This window comes from Equus asinus, chromosome 24, assembly GCF_041296235.1.
Source record: "Equus asinus isolate D_3611 breed Donkey chromosome 24, EquAss-T2T_v2, whole genome shotgun sequence".
NCBI lineage: Eukaryota > Metazoa > Chordata > Mammalia > Perissodactyla > Equidae > Equus > Equus asinus.
The window spans coordinates 65,555,152-65,572,599 of NC_091813.1; the positions used below are offsets into that span (position 1 = coordinate 65,555,152).

At 40.3% G+C, this 17,448-nt stretch overlaps 1 long non-coding RNA gene across 3 annotated transcripts in view; it reads right to left on the bottom strand.

Annotated features, from left to right (window-relative positions):
- Positions 1-10,124: 10,124 nt before the first annotated feature.
- LOC139041792 (uncharacterized) overlaps positions 10,125-17,448 on the bottom strand; it is a 28,080-nt gene continuing 20,756 nt past the window's right edge. Inside the window, exons 2-3 of one of the 3 annotated variants that reach the window (XR_011497724.1) lie at positions 15,306-16,926; positions 10,125-13,716 (exon numbers count right to left, since the gene is read on the bottom strand). This is a non-coding gene — a long non-coding RNA (uncharacterized lncRNA). Of the gene's footprint in view, positions 16,927-17,448 lie in introns of all 3 variants that reach the window. The other 2 variants (XR_011497725.1, XR_011497723.1) reach the window with 2 other exon arrangements.

Below are 17,448 nucleotides of genomic sequence, written 5' to 3' on the forward strand. Positions count from 1 at the left end.
AATCAGATCTAGGGTAAATAACAGATGTTGTTAATAACATAGTAAGAGCCACTAACATGCCCATTTTCCCAGGAGTGCAACTGAAGGATTTTCTGTGAATATGGTAACAAGTGACAAATTGTTCACGTCTATTTTCATGAAATGTTTTGACTGCTGAAGTTGTTCTATAGCAGTTCATTAAAAGACCCATAAAATATGTAAGTTTACATTCTATAAAAAGATCATCAGGAATTTCTTGGCTGATAGTATTCCTTCTATTAAGCATCTGTTTTCTATTTTCTAAAGGATTGCAACAGTGGTTGTCCAATTGTATATTAAAAATAGTTGACTTAAGCTGGATGAAAATGTTGTAATTTCTTATTAAAGATTAGGAACCCACCAATGAAGCTTCCTTAGAAGGCAACCCGCGATGCGTATGTAGCACATCTGGTTTCAAAATATTAAAAAATGATAAACATTCACCAATCCAATCCATCTGTTCTCTCCATCTGCATAATTGTCTTTATTTTTAAAGCTAGAACATGCACTGAGCTTGACATTACACAAAGCTGAAGAATTTCACTCCTCAATATCTGGGCAGTAATGAACAGTTGAGGTCAATTTCAGAGGAATACCATGTTTATTATTGCGTATGTATGCATTCTGGAAAACCAGTTAAAACCCAATTCCAATAGAGAGTAGGCTGTCTCTGACTTAAAGTTGTGGGTGAAATCAACTGCAGAGAATATTAAAAGTCACAGGTTAATGTTTTTGATCAAAGAGTGTCAAGAACTCAGTAAAGACTCTCTAATTGAACACTATCAATAGCAGCTTGTGTTTGTTGAGTGCTTAATTTGAGCCAGGCATGATGCCAAACATCTTATATGCATTATTTCATTTAGTTCTCATGATGACTTTAGAAAAGACAACTGAGGCTCAGACAGTTAGGTAGTTTACCCAAGGCCATGCAGCTAGTGCATGGTGAGCCATGGGTCATGTTTGGGCAATATGACCCCGGTGCCCATTCTCTCATACTCTCTGTGACACAGCACACAAAATATCTTTTCAAATAACTTCTGTCTTCTTAGTGTTAATACTTCTTTCCTAAAATCTGTATCTCTCACGTGTTAAGAACGCCTTCCCACAACTCATTCAGAAATTCATTAAATGATAACATGAATAACAGTAAAGATAAGAATTAACTCTTGTCAGTGCCTACTGTGTTTCAGATTTTATTGTAAGGGCCCTACAAACTAACTCATTTCATCCCCATAACAACCTTACAAGACTGGTAAAATTACTACCTTCACTTTTCAAATGAGGAAAATGAGGCAGAAGAAGTTAAATAACTTGTCCAGATCACACAACTAGGAAGCAAAAGTCCCAAGATTTGAACTCAGGAACTCTGACTCCAAACCTATCCTAAAATCCCTTGCTAGGCATGTGCCAGGCCCAAGTTAAGTGGTGGATGTACATGGATAAGTAAAACATCGTCAGCTTATTTCAATCGGCATATTTTCCAGGTTCACCCATGTTGTAGCACATATTAGAACTTCAGTCCTTTTTACAGCTAAATAATATTCCATTGTATTGATGTACCACATTTTGTTGGTGGATTTATCTGTTGACAGATCCTTGGCTTGTTTTCACATTTAGGCTATTGTGAATAACGCGGGTGTGAACACTGCTGTATGAGTATCTGTTTGAATCCCTATTTTCAATTCTTTTGCATGTATACCTAGGAGTAGAATTGCTGCATTATATCATTAAAATGCCAAATTTTATGTTTAAATATATTTAACACATTAAAATAGTAAAGAAAGTGTGCTCTGTGTCTTTGGGGGACTCATATATTAATATAAGATGACATAAATTTGAACTAATAATTAAAGTAGTATGACATGTGCCATATGGGTAGCGTGTGCAAAGTGCTAGGGAACTAGAACATGCCCAATATTGCTCAGTGCAGCATGTACATTTTCAGGGAAGACTCAGAAATCACATTGGGACAAATTCTTAAAGGATGAGAAGATATTCTCAAGGATGATGGTCGTGGCTAGTAGGAGGAGGGTTGAAGCAGATCAGGAGGATGGAGAAAGCATTACAGACAGAGGAATTTCCATGGCCAAAAACTCAAAAATATGCCTCAGCCTGATGTAATGCTTAATTTCATGTGTCAACCTGACTGGGCCACGTGGTGCCCAGATACTTGGTCAAACATTCTTCTGGGTGTGTCTGTGAGGGAGTTTTTGGATGAGATTAACATTTGAATCTGGAGATTGAGTAAAGTAGATTCCTCTCCCTAATGGGGTGGGCATCTTCCAATCAGTTGAAGGTCAGTATAGAACCAAAAGGCTGACCTTCCTGCAAGCAAGAGGAAGCTCCTCCTGCCTGGTACTGAGCTGGCTCATCATCCTGCCTTCTTGTCCTGCCTTCAGACTCAAACTGAAACGTTGGCTCTTCGTGGGTCTCGAGCCTGCAGGGCTATGGACTAGAACCCACACCATCAGCTCTCCTGGGTCTCGGGCCTTCAAACGAGGAACGGAGTTACACCGTTGGCTCTCCGGGGTCTCCAGCTTGCCAACGGCAGATCTTAGGAATTCTCGGCCTCTGTAATCTTGTAAGGCAACTCCTTACAATAAATCTCTTTCTGTATAAATGTGCATCTTGTTGGGTCTGTTTCTCAGGGAATCCTGACTAATGCACCAACGTGCTGTAGTTTGGTGTGGCTGTGTGTGAAGACAAGTGGAAGGGACAAGAGACGCTCTTTCGTAGCTCTAAACTTTATACTCCCCTTGGACAATTCTCTCTTCTTTACCTATTATCTATTTCCAGTTCTGTTGACTCATCTTCAAAATGATATCCTAGCTGTTGACTCCTTTCGTAGCGCTCACTGCCCTTTGGCCTCTGAGTCCAGCTTGGCTTTCACCTCCTTCTTCATACCTGTGCATAATCTGTGCTTCAGCCATTCGTGGCTATTGCTGGCATGTTCCGTCACATGCACTTCCCTCTGTCTGTATGTTGTTCCTGTGCTTTCTCTCCAGGGAAGCCCTTTCCTTGTCTCTGTCTGATTACAGCAAACTCATGCTTAAAGCTTTATGAAGCAATGCAAGCTCCTTGGGGCGGGGGAGGGGTGGAGCGTGGAACTCTACCCGCTTTGCTTCTTCACTGCTCTATCCCAATGCATAGCATCATGACTGGAACGTGAGAGAGAGATTAAATGAAGAGTTTAGGACCTGAGAGAGTTGACAGAATATTTACCTCCATCCCTACCCTTCCTGGTTTGGTCACATGAGCTCCAATCCACTCAGATTTACATCACTTTTGGCTGAAAAAAGCTCTGGCCAGTCCACTATCTATAGACATTTAGCCATTTGAAGATTGAATGAGATTTGCTGCAAAACATGGTCACAAGAATGAGGGTCTAGCATGCTCCACCGTCTCACGCTCTACCTATCCTTTAGGATTTGTAAATGCTAAAATTCTCCTGTAATCGCTGAACCACCTTGCACTGTGGGCGATATCTTATCTGTGAATACCTTCAAAAGGAAACAAAAGAGTGTTCATGAAAAGCTAAAAGAAACACCTTGTAGTCAACTTGTGAATCAACTAGTCTTAGAGAGCCAACTACTCTTTCCATTTGAAGTGAAGGCTATGCCTTGGCTCACCGTGTTCTGTGCGTCTAAAATGATACGTTTCATTATTAGTGTAATGATAACGGTATGTTTATCATTAGTTTAAAACAGCTCTCATTATTGCATGCTTATTGATTCCATTGTGTTTGAGTCCTCTGTACTATTAAGAAGTAACAATCGATCTCATTACTAAGGTCTTCTGCAATTTTTTTTCTTTTTTAGAGTGTAGTGGAAGAGTTTTCACATACTTTACATATTCTAAGTGCCAGGCATCCTTATTAAAGTGAGAGAAGCACTTAAATCTTCAAAGAAGGGGGGCCGGCTCCGTGGCCAAGTGGTTGGGCTCGCGCGCTCCGCTGCGGTGGCCCAGGGTTGGGATCCTGGGCACGGACATGGCACCGCTCGTCAGGCCACGTTGAGGCGGCGTCCCACATCCCACAACTAGAAGAACCTGCAGCTAGGATATCCAACTGTGTGCAGGGGGGTTTGGGGAGATAAAGCAAACAAACAAACAAACAAAGATTGGCAACAGTTGTTAGCCCAGGTGCCAATCTTTAAAAAAAAAACTTCAAAGAAGGAAACACAAGTGGAGAGAACAAGTCGCCACCTTGATGACCATGCTGACTCCAGCTAAGGGCTTGAACACTGCAGCCTGGTTCGCTGCCCATAGTTCTCATTCCTTTCTGTGCACCCTTCCTCTCTTAAAAGAACCTTTCACATAAATATACAAAGCTTCCCAAAGTTTGTTTCAAAGCATATCTCCTCAGCTAAGTGAATGAAGCAATCAACTGTCATTATAAGCCTAGGGATGGAGGTAACCTTGTGCGTTTTAAGAGAGGATACTGGAGGATTCCTAACACAACGTTAATAGTCCCATTCTATGTAGCTGCCAAGAGAAAGTTGCTAGAAGAGTCTGTTATGCCTTAATGGCTCTACACCAGTTAATATTAGAGGGATTTTTCAGGATAATACTTTAAAATTTTCCTCAACCTAAGAAAATATAGAAATGTTCTTTGAGGTTTCAATGAAGCTGATGGATAAATCTCTCTCAATCTGTGATGTCATCTAATGCAGTGAAAAAGGAAGAACAGAATAATGAAATACAAGATTTTAATATTCCAAAATTCAGGCTTCAATATTTACTGATCTCTTTAGGAGGAGTTTTTTTCCCCATCTACATTTTTAAAAAATTTTATTTTGTTGAGGAAGATTCACCATGAGCTAACATCCATTGCCAATCCTCCTCTTTTTTTTGCTTGAGGAAGATTAGCCCTGAGCTAACATCTGTGCCTATCTTCCTCTATATTGTATGTGGGATGTCTCCACAGCATGGCTGATGAGTGGAGTAGGTCTGTGCCCGGATCGGGCCTGCAAACCAGGCCACCCGGGCGGAGTGCGTGGAACTTTAACCACTCTGCCACAAGGGGCCGGCTCCGCCATCCACTTTTTTTATTCTTTAATGGACAAGGAATTCATTTAGGTGTTGATTAACACCTAAACTCCAATAAAGTTTCCATTGTGATAAAAGTAGATAAAAAGAATCAGGAAGCTCATTTTTATTATTTATACATCATCATTATTCTCTTCATTCCCCTCAGAGAGAAAGACTTACCATGATGAGAAGTATCTGAAATAGTTTTCAGTCTTTGGATTTCAAATGTGAGTCCAGCCATACTTTCCTTTCTGGCACAATGACTTATCAAGAGGGAGATAGCTGAGCCGTGAAATACCACTTTTCTCAAATAATAGTTTGATAGCAGGAAATTTTAAGGCTTTTTGATAGAGGAAAAAACACATTATCTATTTCTCTCATTATGTATTTTCTTAAGCATTTTTCAAAAATATTTCTATAATCACTTATTTAGGTATAGGATCTTGGAACCAGTGAAAATACAAAGGCTTTAGAATAATTGCTCAAAAGAGGAAGAGCAGCATCTTTGTTGTTGCTGTTGTTCCTGTCCCGTTACTGCTCATATTATGAAACCGTGCTGCCCTGCTGCCTTGTGCATCACTCATTTGCAAGATCTATGGCTCTAGATGCTATCTAAATATAATTCAAAGTGTCACATGATGGCCTTGGTCATTCCACAACACACTCAGGGGGCTCTTGTCCTATAGGATGCTGAAAGAATTTTATATACAGAGAAAATTGTATTAGTTCTGGCAAAAATAGGAATACGGCAGACCAGCAGGAGTCTAACTAGCGATTTCATCAAATAAAGGATGAGATTTTGTCATTTAAAGAAGAGTAGAGGTTTAATAAATAATGGTCCGATGAAACATTGAGTGAATGAATAAATAAACATATGAATCATAGATGTACTGTAAAAATGCAAACTTCCAGCAGCTTCATTGAGAAAATCTTATTTTGAGAGCAGTGCAGGTCCCCTCCCCCCAGAAATGAAGGGCTTCCTGCATGTGACACAAGCCTTACAGTTAGACTCAACTGAGACGGGAAGCAACACGCCCAATGTGATTTTAGATTTTCTCTACATAACAATTATAAGATACAAATGGATGGCCACTTGGTTTGTGCTGTTTGCATGTCCTCCTCCCTAACAGAACCGGAAAGCATCCGGGTCACTCTCTCAGCATTCTGGGCTCATGAGAAGATATAATCCTAGTAGGGTAGCTGAGCAACTTTCTTGACTTAAATTGGAAGAAAAGAAGCTCCATGGAAAAATGCAAGTACAATGCCACTACAGGGCTTTTTGCTGAAGTTTTAGCGACAGAGTAAAAAAACACTAGAAGAGAAAAGCCAAGATTAGGTCCAGGATAAAATGAGCCACGTTGTAATGACTAAATGGACTCTTCAGGCTATGGAAACACAAGTGCATTTACACTGAGATATGTGGACTAGGGTACACTGGATGATCGCTGCCTGGATAGGCCATTTTTTTACAAACCAATTTTGGTTTTCCTTTTACTAAATCAATTGTTACCCTTGCAAAATGATCTTTGAAAAGTAGCATTTTCCCTGCCTTTGTGACCTCACGTTAAGAAAACACCCATATTTCTACTGTAGTTATCTCGGAGGAAGGAAGGCTGACTTCCCAACTCTAGAGAGAACAAAGTTATAGTCTTCTGAATACATGGGTGGCAATTTGAACTTGACCTGACAAAGTCAAGCTTACAAGTAGCCTAACTTCCAGAGCTGGAATGCACACACCAAAGGACAGAAATACTACTTTCCTTCTGTAACTTTGAGGGTGGCATACATTTTAAAAAATCTCTAAAAGGTGAATCAAAGATTGTCATTAAGGCCAATCTCTACCGCAGCTTTCTTATTTTCTACCCATTACACAAGAGTTAAACAAAATGTTTGAATGGAACATTTAATAACAAAAGACATTTATGATGTTTACTTAATGTTTTGGACCATTAAGCATCAACGACATGAGTTATTGTATGTAATATCTGGCCAAAAATCTTTGACCAGGCTGCGTTTTACTACTCTTGGAGCTGCCAGCATCTCGATTTGAAAAAAAATCTGTGGTCAAACCCTAGTTTTCTCAGAGGCCTTTGGATTTGAAAATATCTCCTGCTGCCAGAAAGTACCTTTTGAAGTTTACATTAAGATGGATATTTATTTATTTTTTCCCTATAACAATGACAGTGGTTGAGATAAACTGTTTAATTCTAAATAGAAAACACATCTGCTGTGTCTGCATTGTTTGTGGTTGCTGGAGGGGTGACAATTTAAACCAAGTAGCACACATGACATTTTAAGTGAGATGTTGTGTGAGAGCTCGCAGCTGCTGACATTGTCCTCTCCTGCTCAGCTGGGCCTGGGGGGCCGCCAGAGCCAAAGCCCCATTGGCCAGTCCACTGCGGATGGACGTCCAGGGACCTCTTCTGCTTTCCTCCCTTCTCAAAAAACGGGAGAGAGGCAAAGAAGGACTCAAAAGTCAACACTGTCTCTGGTTATACTTACCCATTGATTTGTAAAAAGAAATTTAGTGTATTTTTTTCAAATGTATTCCTCACCCCAAATCATATTGGCTTTTGTCTGGGAATGCATGGAATATATAGATGAATTCAGAGAGTGGATATCCTTGTAATATCAATTTCTTCTGTGGACTTTTTGGGTGTTTCATAAAAATTTCAAAAGTTTCTTCATGTAGTCTTTCATAGCTCTTTACATATACGCTTATGTATTTTGCATTTTTGTTGTCATTTTTAATAAGATCTTGCCCACCATTATATATCACAGCTTTCTGTTGTTTCTATGAGGGAAAGTCAATACTATTTACATTAGTATTATAAGCAGTACCCATACTGATGTTTTTATTTGTTTCTAAAAGTTTTTCAGTTCATGCTCTATAAATCTTTTTCTAGTTTATGGTGATGTTGCTTTCTCTGTTGTAATTATTATATTCCTTATTTAATTCTGTTGCCTCAGTGAATTATCTAGCACTTCCAAAACAATAGTGAAAGACGAGGGCAATAGTGGGGCATCTTTATCTTTCTCTCAGTTTAGTAGAGATTTTCACCATTAAGCATGATGCTAGTTTTTGCTTCAATTTATTTATTTCTCCTATTCAATCCATAAAAATTTTAGTATGTATGTATAAAAGATAAGGATATTTTTAAATGATCTAATCCCAATAATACTAATCACATTTAACAACAAAATAGTAATTCCTTAATATTATCAACTATCCAGTAAATAATCAGATTCCAATTGTCTTACAAATATCGTAAAGAATTTTTAAAATCAGCATCAAAAAAGATCCGCACACTGCAATCAGTTGAAATTTATTGTCTCCTTCAATTTAGAGGTCCACCCCTACTTTTCTTTCTTTATTTTCTTATTTTTGCAAATTTTTATTGAAGAAATGAGATTATTTGTAGAATTTCGCGTAGCACTGCATGTCCATGGTATCATTTAACACCTGCCACTGGCATCTGTGGTTCCTGTTTGTTGATTGTTTGATCTAGAGGCTTGATCAGATTAAGGTTTATTTTATTTTATTTTATTTCATTTTATTTATTTTGGTGAGGCTGCCTTCTAGGTCATGCCGTGTTCTTCCCTCAGGATGCACATAATATCTGTTTTGGTTTTTTTTTTTTTTTTGTGGATTAGTAGCTGATAATGATCAATGCCGTTAGTTTATGAATAATGGCAAAATAGTGATTTTCTAATTTTATCATTACTGGTTTATTTAGTAGCTGTGATTTTCCCATAAGAATATATCTTTTTAAATTACAAAGTCAGCAAGGGGTTTTGCCTCGAGACAATTATCCCACTTTGGTATGCAGCAGAAGTGATGTATGCATACTTCCCATTTCATCACACAGACTATTAAAAGCTGTGTACTCCAGAGGTGAGATATAATGAAATTAATCATTGTCCCGCTTCAACAAGGAGACTGTTAAGTGAAGTTGGCATTTTTAAAACTATATGTGCTTAACATTAAAAAAATACAATGACTGGGGCTGGCCCTATGGCCTAGTGGTTGAGGTCGGTGCACTCTGCTTCTGCAGCCTGGGTTTAGGGGTTTGGATCCCAGGCATGGACCTACACCACTGGTTAGCCACGCTGGGGCTGAAAGTCACATATAAAGTGGAGGAAGATTGGCACAGCTGTTAGTTAGCTCAGGACTAATCTTCTCCAAGCAAAGAGAAAAAAGAGGAAGATTGGCAACCAATGTTAGCTCAGGGCTAATCTTCCTCAGGAAAAAAACCCACAATGACTACTAGTAGAGCTTATTACCTCTCAATCAGTTCCTGCTAAGCCTTCATGGTTTTGCCCACTTTTGCTTTTGCAGCATCAGTGCTAATGTCAATACAGCAAAAAAGTTAAATAATATCTTGGTATTACTATGATAATAGTTTTGACCTTGTGGAGCTCCCGAAATGTCTTGAACTCTTGGCATCACAGTTGGAGAACCACTGCACTAGACTGGAATATTTTCTTCCACCATCCCCATCGCCTCTCCCCCAGCTGAGCCAGAACTCAGCTGAAAACGGAACTTCTTAGAGCAACCTGCCTGGGCCACACAGTATAGAGCGTCTACCCCGTCAATGCCACATCGTCCTTTAGTTCTTGGCATAGTGCTTACCACTATCCCGTGGTTTTCTTGATTGTTTCCTGTGGTTTATTTTCTCTCTCCTCTCCCTAAGATGTAAATTATTTGAGAAATGGGCTTTCTTTCTGATTTGTTCATATTTTTTAGCACATAATAGATATATTTAAAATATTTAGTGAATGAATAAAAAGATTTGTATTTACATAGAAAATTTGTAGAAGATTATACCAGAAGTAGAGGTCACTTGGGGGATGAGACTAGGGATGTCAAGGGACTTGAGAGAAGGGAGCAGAAGACTGGAACAGCTGGAAACCAGGTTTTATGTGCAAAAGATGCGTTTACTGTGTGTCTGTGGTTCTCATTTGGCCAATCGTCTCGTCTCTTTTCAGATTTCTTTGGCTTTTACATTTCACGGTCTATCTAATCATATTTAACATCCTGTATTATTTCTACCCATTTCCATACTAATGTTGATATAGTGATATGACTGACAATCAGAGAGGCGGTAGGCTATATCCGTCATCTTCTGCCCCTCCCAGAACATCTCTCTTTTTCTGTGCTCTGGTGTATAGAAGATGATTGCTCAGTAACCCCCCAACTTCAAAACTCTCATTTTATTCATATCCTGAGAAAAAGCAGTCATCACTGAACTGCAATTCCAAATTTTCCAGAAAGGCAGATGGCGAGGATTCCCTGACCCACATTGGGAACCACACACATACCTGCGTCTAATTGACCGTGGCCAGAAGAACATGAATGCGCCCCAAAACATGGCTGTAGGGAGCCCACTCCGTGTCTGTAGAGTGGTCTTCTTAGAAAAAGGGGTCAACATAAGCTAGGCAGAGAGCTCAAACGATACCTTCTACAATTTCTAATTCAATTTATCAATGTTTTTAATAGAAAAATATTAAAAATTACTTAAAACTCTAAATAAATAAATTTAAGTGAATTTTGGTACACTAAACCCTGATATTATGTTTGCTACAAATGAAAAGCTGAGCAGGCTCCATTAATCCAGCCCATAGAGAGCACGGTCTTGCTTGTAGCCCATTCTGAATACACTTGGAGACAAGAGGGTTTTGCAAACATCCCTTTACTCTTCTCTTGTGGTCCTTTTCAGTCCATAAGAAACTTTTTCCTTTGGGGTACCAGAGTTCTTCTCCCTGCTGGATTCTGTCTCTCATTTCCCTATCTGTTTTTTGCTCAGGATCACAGCTCCATCCGCCATAAGCCTCTGTGCCCAGAGGGCATGTCCTGTGTCCCAGGGCTTCTTAGGCATTGCTGCTCTCAGATCCTGCTGTCCTGGATCCTTCCTGTTTGAGGAGAGCAGCACATGGAAGACAAACCCAGCACTCACTTCTGCTGAAGCTGATTGGGTCACAGAATCTTCTCTGTGGTTTCTCAAGGGTCCCTCTTCAATTACAGGAGTTGTTGAAAAGGACAACAGGAGTAAACCATCACAGTGATTTACAAAAGCTAACGCAATTTTCGTCCTGAAACATGAACAGAAGTGTTACAAGATACAGAAAAAGCTGCCCCACCTTGCCCCCATATCATCATTGTCTTACTAATAAAAGCTGTGACCAGGGAATTTTTTAATTGTCATCCGCACTAATTTGTTTTTAATCAAAATACCTACAACCCAAAGAGATTAGCAATGTGTTGTTGAATAAGCATTGCATTAAAGGTTAAAGTCTTAGTTTTGCAACTTGAAACTAAATTGCATGATTTAGGAAAAGCTCTCTGAGCCTCAGTTCACTTTTTCACTTTTCAACATTATGTGCTTAATCGTACTTGCCTACTCAAGTTGCAAGGGTACCGTAGGGCTCAGTCAAGAAATTTTATGATGAAATGCTTTGCAATTTATAAAGAGTTTTACTTTGTACTGGCTTGTAAGTTCTTGGGGTATGGGAGGCTCCTCAAGGTCATCTGTACATTCTATCAGGACGCAGTCAAAGGCCTCGACCACAGTCCAGTCTGGATGAATGTCGAGTAACGGATGGATTAGTTCATCACAACCCCATGAGAACTTTCTGTTTTGTTGTTCAGCATAGGAGACCTTTTTGGACTCCTATTATTATATCATTTCATACATACTCTGTACTTACTAATTGTTCTCATTTAAGTTCATTTACTTTGATCTATCTATTCTTTTAAACAATATCAACCATATGTCTATCACCTCGGACACTTAGTAAAAGGAGAAAAATCTATTAACTTATGTTTCTATATAACATAAAGGCACTGATACAAAGCAACTGCAAATTGAGAGAGAGATTTTAGGGTACGAGATCGCTTACTAGCCAGATAGCTAGCTAAATGATACATAGAGAATTGGTATAGCTTCAACATGGGTAAAACCCTTAAGAAAGAGTCCGGTGTTTATAAGAATAAAGTCATCGTATCCTTAATATTGCACATTTTTTCACCAAAAAAGCTATTACTCAATAATGCAATCAATTTGTCCCCAATATATGCTATCCGCCATACGATGTTCCCCAAAATGTGCCCGAATTCACTCTGTTTGATAAGCCCCTACCGTCCCTGAGTAGGGTGCTTCTAGCTCAGTTTCTCTTTATTCAAGTTTCTATGGTCTTACAACCCTTCACCACAACAACAGATTCAACTATTCCTTTCAGGTAGTTATAGCCTTTCTTTGAAAAGGTGATATATGTTCAGCCAAAATATTCCATTCATAAATGAACATTTTAGGTAGTTGAACTTATAACTTAAGTCTATTAATTCGTTTGACGGCTATTTATATGTGTCAGTCCCCATAAGAGGTGCTGGGAATACAGACATCAATGACCTGCAAAGTCTCTTAGAGAAATTGGCAGTTTCATTGGTGTAGAAAACAATCTGTGTAAGATTCCTGGAAGGCTATTTGGTCATATGCACTAATACCTTTAACGTGACAGTTCTAGTAATTTATCTCAAAGCAATTACTAAAGATGGACTTAAAATTTGACCTCAATAATTTAGTGACCCCACGGTTAGTTAGGTATTATTATAAAAGGAGGAATTGTCCAGCAGTAGAGAGACTGGTTAAGTTACAAAGAAACTGCAGTGCATTCACATGGAGGAATACTTCAACAGCAATTTAACAGGAGGCTGTTTGATTTAAAATGTGGAAAGCTGTTCACAGTAAAGGCAAAAACAAAACAAGTCGCAAAAAAGTGTGCCTAGTTTTATCATAGATGCATGTATTTGTGCACACGCGTGCAGGTAGGCGCGTGCCCTCATACGTGTGTGTGCCTGTGTTGGAAAGGTTAGCTTCCAAAATCACAGCTGAGTCTATTTATGGGTGATGGTATTATGGGTACTTCAATTTTGTCTTTTTGCCATGATAAATATGATGAACATATATTATCATTTAGAATTTTTGTTATGTAAGAAATTTACGAAATAAGCTACTTTATGGTTTGATCTAGGTTACGATACTTGGGATTGTCTATGAAATAGCCCACCTTATTCAGTTCCTACTTTCTATGTTGAAATTACAAAACATCCCCATTTGTGTCATTGCAGACATCGGTCAAGTTATCACTCAACATTTATTACGTGAGAACTGTACACTCGACTCTAAACAAAACATAAAGATGCGGACGGAGCTGAAATTGAAGAAGAAGCTAGCGGAGCCGATGGCCCTTTGGCAGAAGCAGTTCTGATGGGCTGGGATCGTGGCACACTTACTGCATGGACTCCTGACAGATGGATTTGGACAGCCCCGGGAGGCTGCAGTTGGCAAGCAGGAGCAAGGAGAGTACGTGGGAAGAGAATTTAAGGCCACAGCCCGCGTTCCTATAAGAAAACTGGAATCAGGGTCAAATACAAGGTGGCAGCTGGTGGCAACTGCTGAAATGATGACTCGTTTCTCTTTCCACACAGCATTTTCTGATTTAGTCTGTACATTCATAAATGCTAGAGACTACCTTGGAAATCATGAGAGAAAAAAGCTCTTCTTTTCCGTGAGACTTTGGAATTTTCTAGCAGAATGAAGTCCTGCCTTGTCTTGAGGCTCTACTCTAGTTGGAGATTTCTTCTTCCAGGAACGATAGAAAGTACAGTGGCTGGAGAATAAGGCAAGATTTGAATATAGGAGGCTATTCAAAATCTGGGTCCCCATCCAGCTAATAACAGGTGTGTTCAGACCTACCCACCTTCTTAACCTCGCTCCCCATGTCCCTTTTGCTCTTTACACACCAGAAGATCAACAAGACCCTGTGACGCTTAATCAGCAGTTCACAAAGGGTGGTCCCTGGCCCAGTGACCTCAGCATCGCCTGGGAGTTATTAGAAATGTAGGTCCTCAGCCCCACCCCCAGTCACCCTAAGTCCAATTTCTGGGAGTGCACCTCAGCAGATTGCGTTTTGACAAGTCCTCCAAGTAATTCTGATCACACTCAAGTTTAAAAGCCGCTGGTCTAGATGGTGCAAATTTCAAAGGTCTCTAGGTAAAAGTAAAAAAAGTAATCAATTATAAAAATCTAAAAATTGATGCCTAAAGATATGATGCACCACCAAAACATGTTATCAGTTTTGAAAATGTAAGCTCCATCCGAGTTGGGACTATCTTGTTCACGGCTGTGCCAGCGCATTGCCCGACACAAAGTAGGCGCTCAGAGGACATTTTTGAAATAGTGAAAATAGACATATTCTAGAAAAAGGCCTATATAGTGCAAGTTCCTAGAGCTAGCCTTTCTTTGCGGCACTAGAGAATATATCCCAAAGTCTGGCACTCTGGGGGAAAGACCTTCTGAATAAAGAGGGCAAAGAAGGCAGCCTGGGGCCGCGGGACAGAGCCAGGAGCTAGAGTGCTGCCGTGCGCAGGGCCCTAATGGACGGGCCAGCATGTCGGATTCCTGTGCCCGCTCTCCACGGCCAGCTGGACAGTCTTGAGCAAAGGAGCCATGCTCTCCCTGGGCCTCCATTTCCTCATCACTAAGATAAGGTTTAAATGATAAGACACGGAATGTTCTGGTTATAAAAATGGTGTGCCTAATTCTTCTGTCTGCAGGATGATTAGTAGAACTATGTCTTCATCCTCATTGTCCATCACGGTTGTCCCCTCCTCTCCGCCTCTTATCACCCTCTGCCCCTCCCCATCTCCTAAAAATGTTCTGTTACCTTCCACGGCACCAGGATTACCCCAGGCACCAGACTTCTGGCTACAGTCATTTTTAAACATTTCTTTCTCTTTTGCTAACATCCGCAATCCATCTTTGGTGCAGGCTGCTAATCCTGTCTGCAGAAGCCCACGCTGCCTGCCACGGCCCAGGCCCTCCTCACCTCCCACCTGAGTCGCTGCGGTGACCTCCTCCTGGGAGCATCTCCAGCCTCCTGCCCTGAGTCCATGCAAATGCAGCAGATGGAGTCTCTGAACAGGAAGAGTTTTCGTTCCGGCAGTTTTGCTCAACCACTCAGGTAATTGCCAGTCTTTTCAACCCAATTAACGACCAGCCCCTCCCATTCATGCTATCTCTGTGCTGAGCATCCCTCATTCTGTCTCCTTTCCAGTGAGTTTCGAGGTATTTTGTCATTGCCAACAAGATTTCCTTGCTCTCTCACCTCTGTGCTTTTGTGCATACCAGTTTCTCATTTCCTTTGAATTAAAAAAAAATAAAAATTCCTTTAGGGACCCTTAGATTGTTTTCACTTACCTCTGACGGTGGATGAGCAGGATGTCTGAGCTGCAGGCGTGTTCTTCTCTGCCGCGTTCTCATGGAGACGCTATTCTGCTGCTGCTCTACTCCTGAGGCAAGGGATCTGTGCTGAGGCCGATAACCCCCTGTGGGAGCCCCCCATCCCTACATGCCCCTAACCACCAGCCCCGCCCCTGCAGCCCTCTCCCTGCCCTGGGCTCCCTCCTCTGCCAGCCCTATGAGTTTTCGCATGCTCTTAGGCTTTTGGAAACACAAGAAAGTGGTTCTGTCTGGCACTCTGATGCAGGCCACCTCCTGAGCTGCCTATCTGCCTAAGTGACAGGAAAGGAAAGATAAAAGGTAGGAAAAAATCAAACTATTACTTAGCCTCAAGAGTATGACACAGCTTTTGCTGGAAAATATACCTGTGTCATATCTGATAACACAAAATTCTCCCCTAAGTTATTTGACGTGGATACATGACAGAGGGTTTATTTTATTCCACTTGAGACAGATATAGTTTGGCTCCCATAAATCCTATATGGCATTATGGGAAGTTTACCAATTTGTACTTGGCCTGAGTCCTGACACTTTGAAAAGAGAAGAAACTTCTCCCAGGATAAGCTGAGGAGTCCATGGCAGAATTAATTTGCATAATCTTTTTACATTTCAGATGTGAAAGATAAGAAAAATAGAGTGAATATTTGAAACATCTGAAGATTCAACTTTACCATTCAAATTCCCAGGGAACTTGTCTTGAAATAAGTGGGAATTGTGCCTGAGGAGCCATACAGACTGAGGGCAGGTGTTGGTGTGTGTAAGAGAAAACAATATAGACAAAGAAATTCTTATCCAGAAAGTGAGCAGGCTAGCAACCCTCTGCCATACGCTGGAGGCTCATCACGGAGTCAAGTGGAAAAGCACAGGCTTCATCTTTGACCCTAACTTTTAATTGCAGAAATATCTTTTCAGGGTAGTTTTATGTTCATGTCTCTGTACCCTTGCTAAAACCAATAATAACTGTTTCTATATGGCAGTTGCATCTGTGGAACAGCTTTGGGAAAGGTCTCAGAAGTTCTGTACTTTCTACTTTGCAACACATAGATTGTTAGCAGGTGGACTCATGGATCCATTCCCTCTTTATTGGCTTTTGAAAGGTTTACTGCTGTTCATTTTTAACTATGGATTGAATTCTTTGCGTCTCTGTCTGATTTTTACTTTCGACTAAGTCAAATTCCTTTTCAGGCCATTCAAATATTGGTAAAGAGAAACTTTCTCTCTCTTTTTTTTTAAAGGTATGGTTTTTGTTGGTGAAGAAGATTGGCCCTGAGCCAACAGCTGTTGCCAATCTCCCTCTTTCTTTTTCTCCCCAAAGCCCCAGCACATAGTTGTATATCATAGTTGTAAGTCCTTCGAGTTCTTCCATGTGGGATGCCACCACAGCATCGCCTGATGAGCAGCGTGTAGGTCTGCGTCCAGGATCCGAACTGGTGAACCCCAGGCCACTGACGCGGAGCATGCGGACTTAATCACTCGGCCACGGAGCCGACCCAAAAACTTTTGCTCTTTATGGGCTTTCACAAATTATGCAGCAGACATTCTAATTTCTTTTGTTTTTGTTTTCATTTTTGTTTTGCTCCTATAGTGTGGAAAAGATGAAAGAAGCATACAGTCACAGAATTTTAAAGCTGAAAGAAACAAGGCAATCTGTAACAATTTTCTTTCATATATAAAACATGCTTGAAATTCAAGATATGGAAAGTTAAACACCTTGTAATGATAAAATTGGGAAGGGAAAGAAGATTTTCTGCTTTCTATTCCTTGAAAAAAGCCCCCAGGATGAACGTCTATCTTGTTTACTGTCATAGAGCCAGGGCCTGGTACTGAGCATGTGTGGGACATAAAAAGATTTTGCAGGATGAATTAATGAATCAATGTCCAAATCTGGAAGTCAAATCTGCCAAGCTGATTTTAGAAATGATCTAGAAAAAATCCCTAAAAGAAAAAAAAACAGATACCCTATGAATTCATTATGGCCCTAAGCCTATTTCTGGTCAAAGGTATTTCCAAGGTCATGAAGTTTGGAGAAATATGTGCCATCCTAACACTAATCAAAAGAAAGCAGGAGAAGCTATGTTAATTTCAGACAGAGCAGACTTCA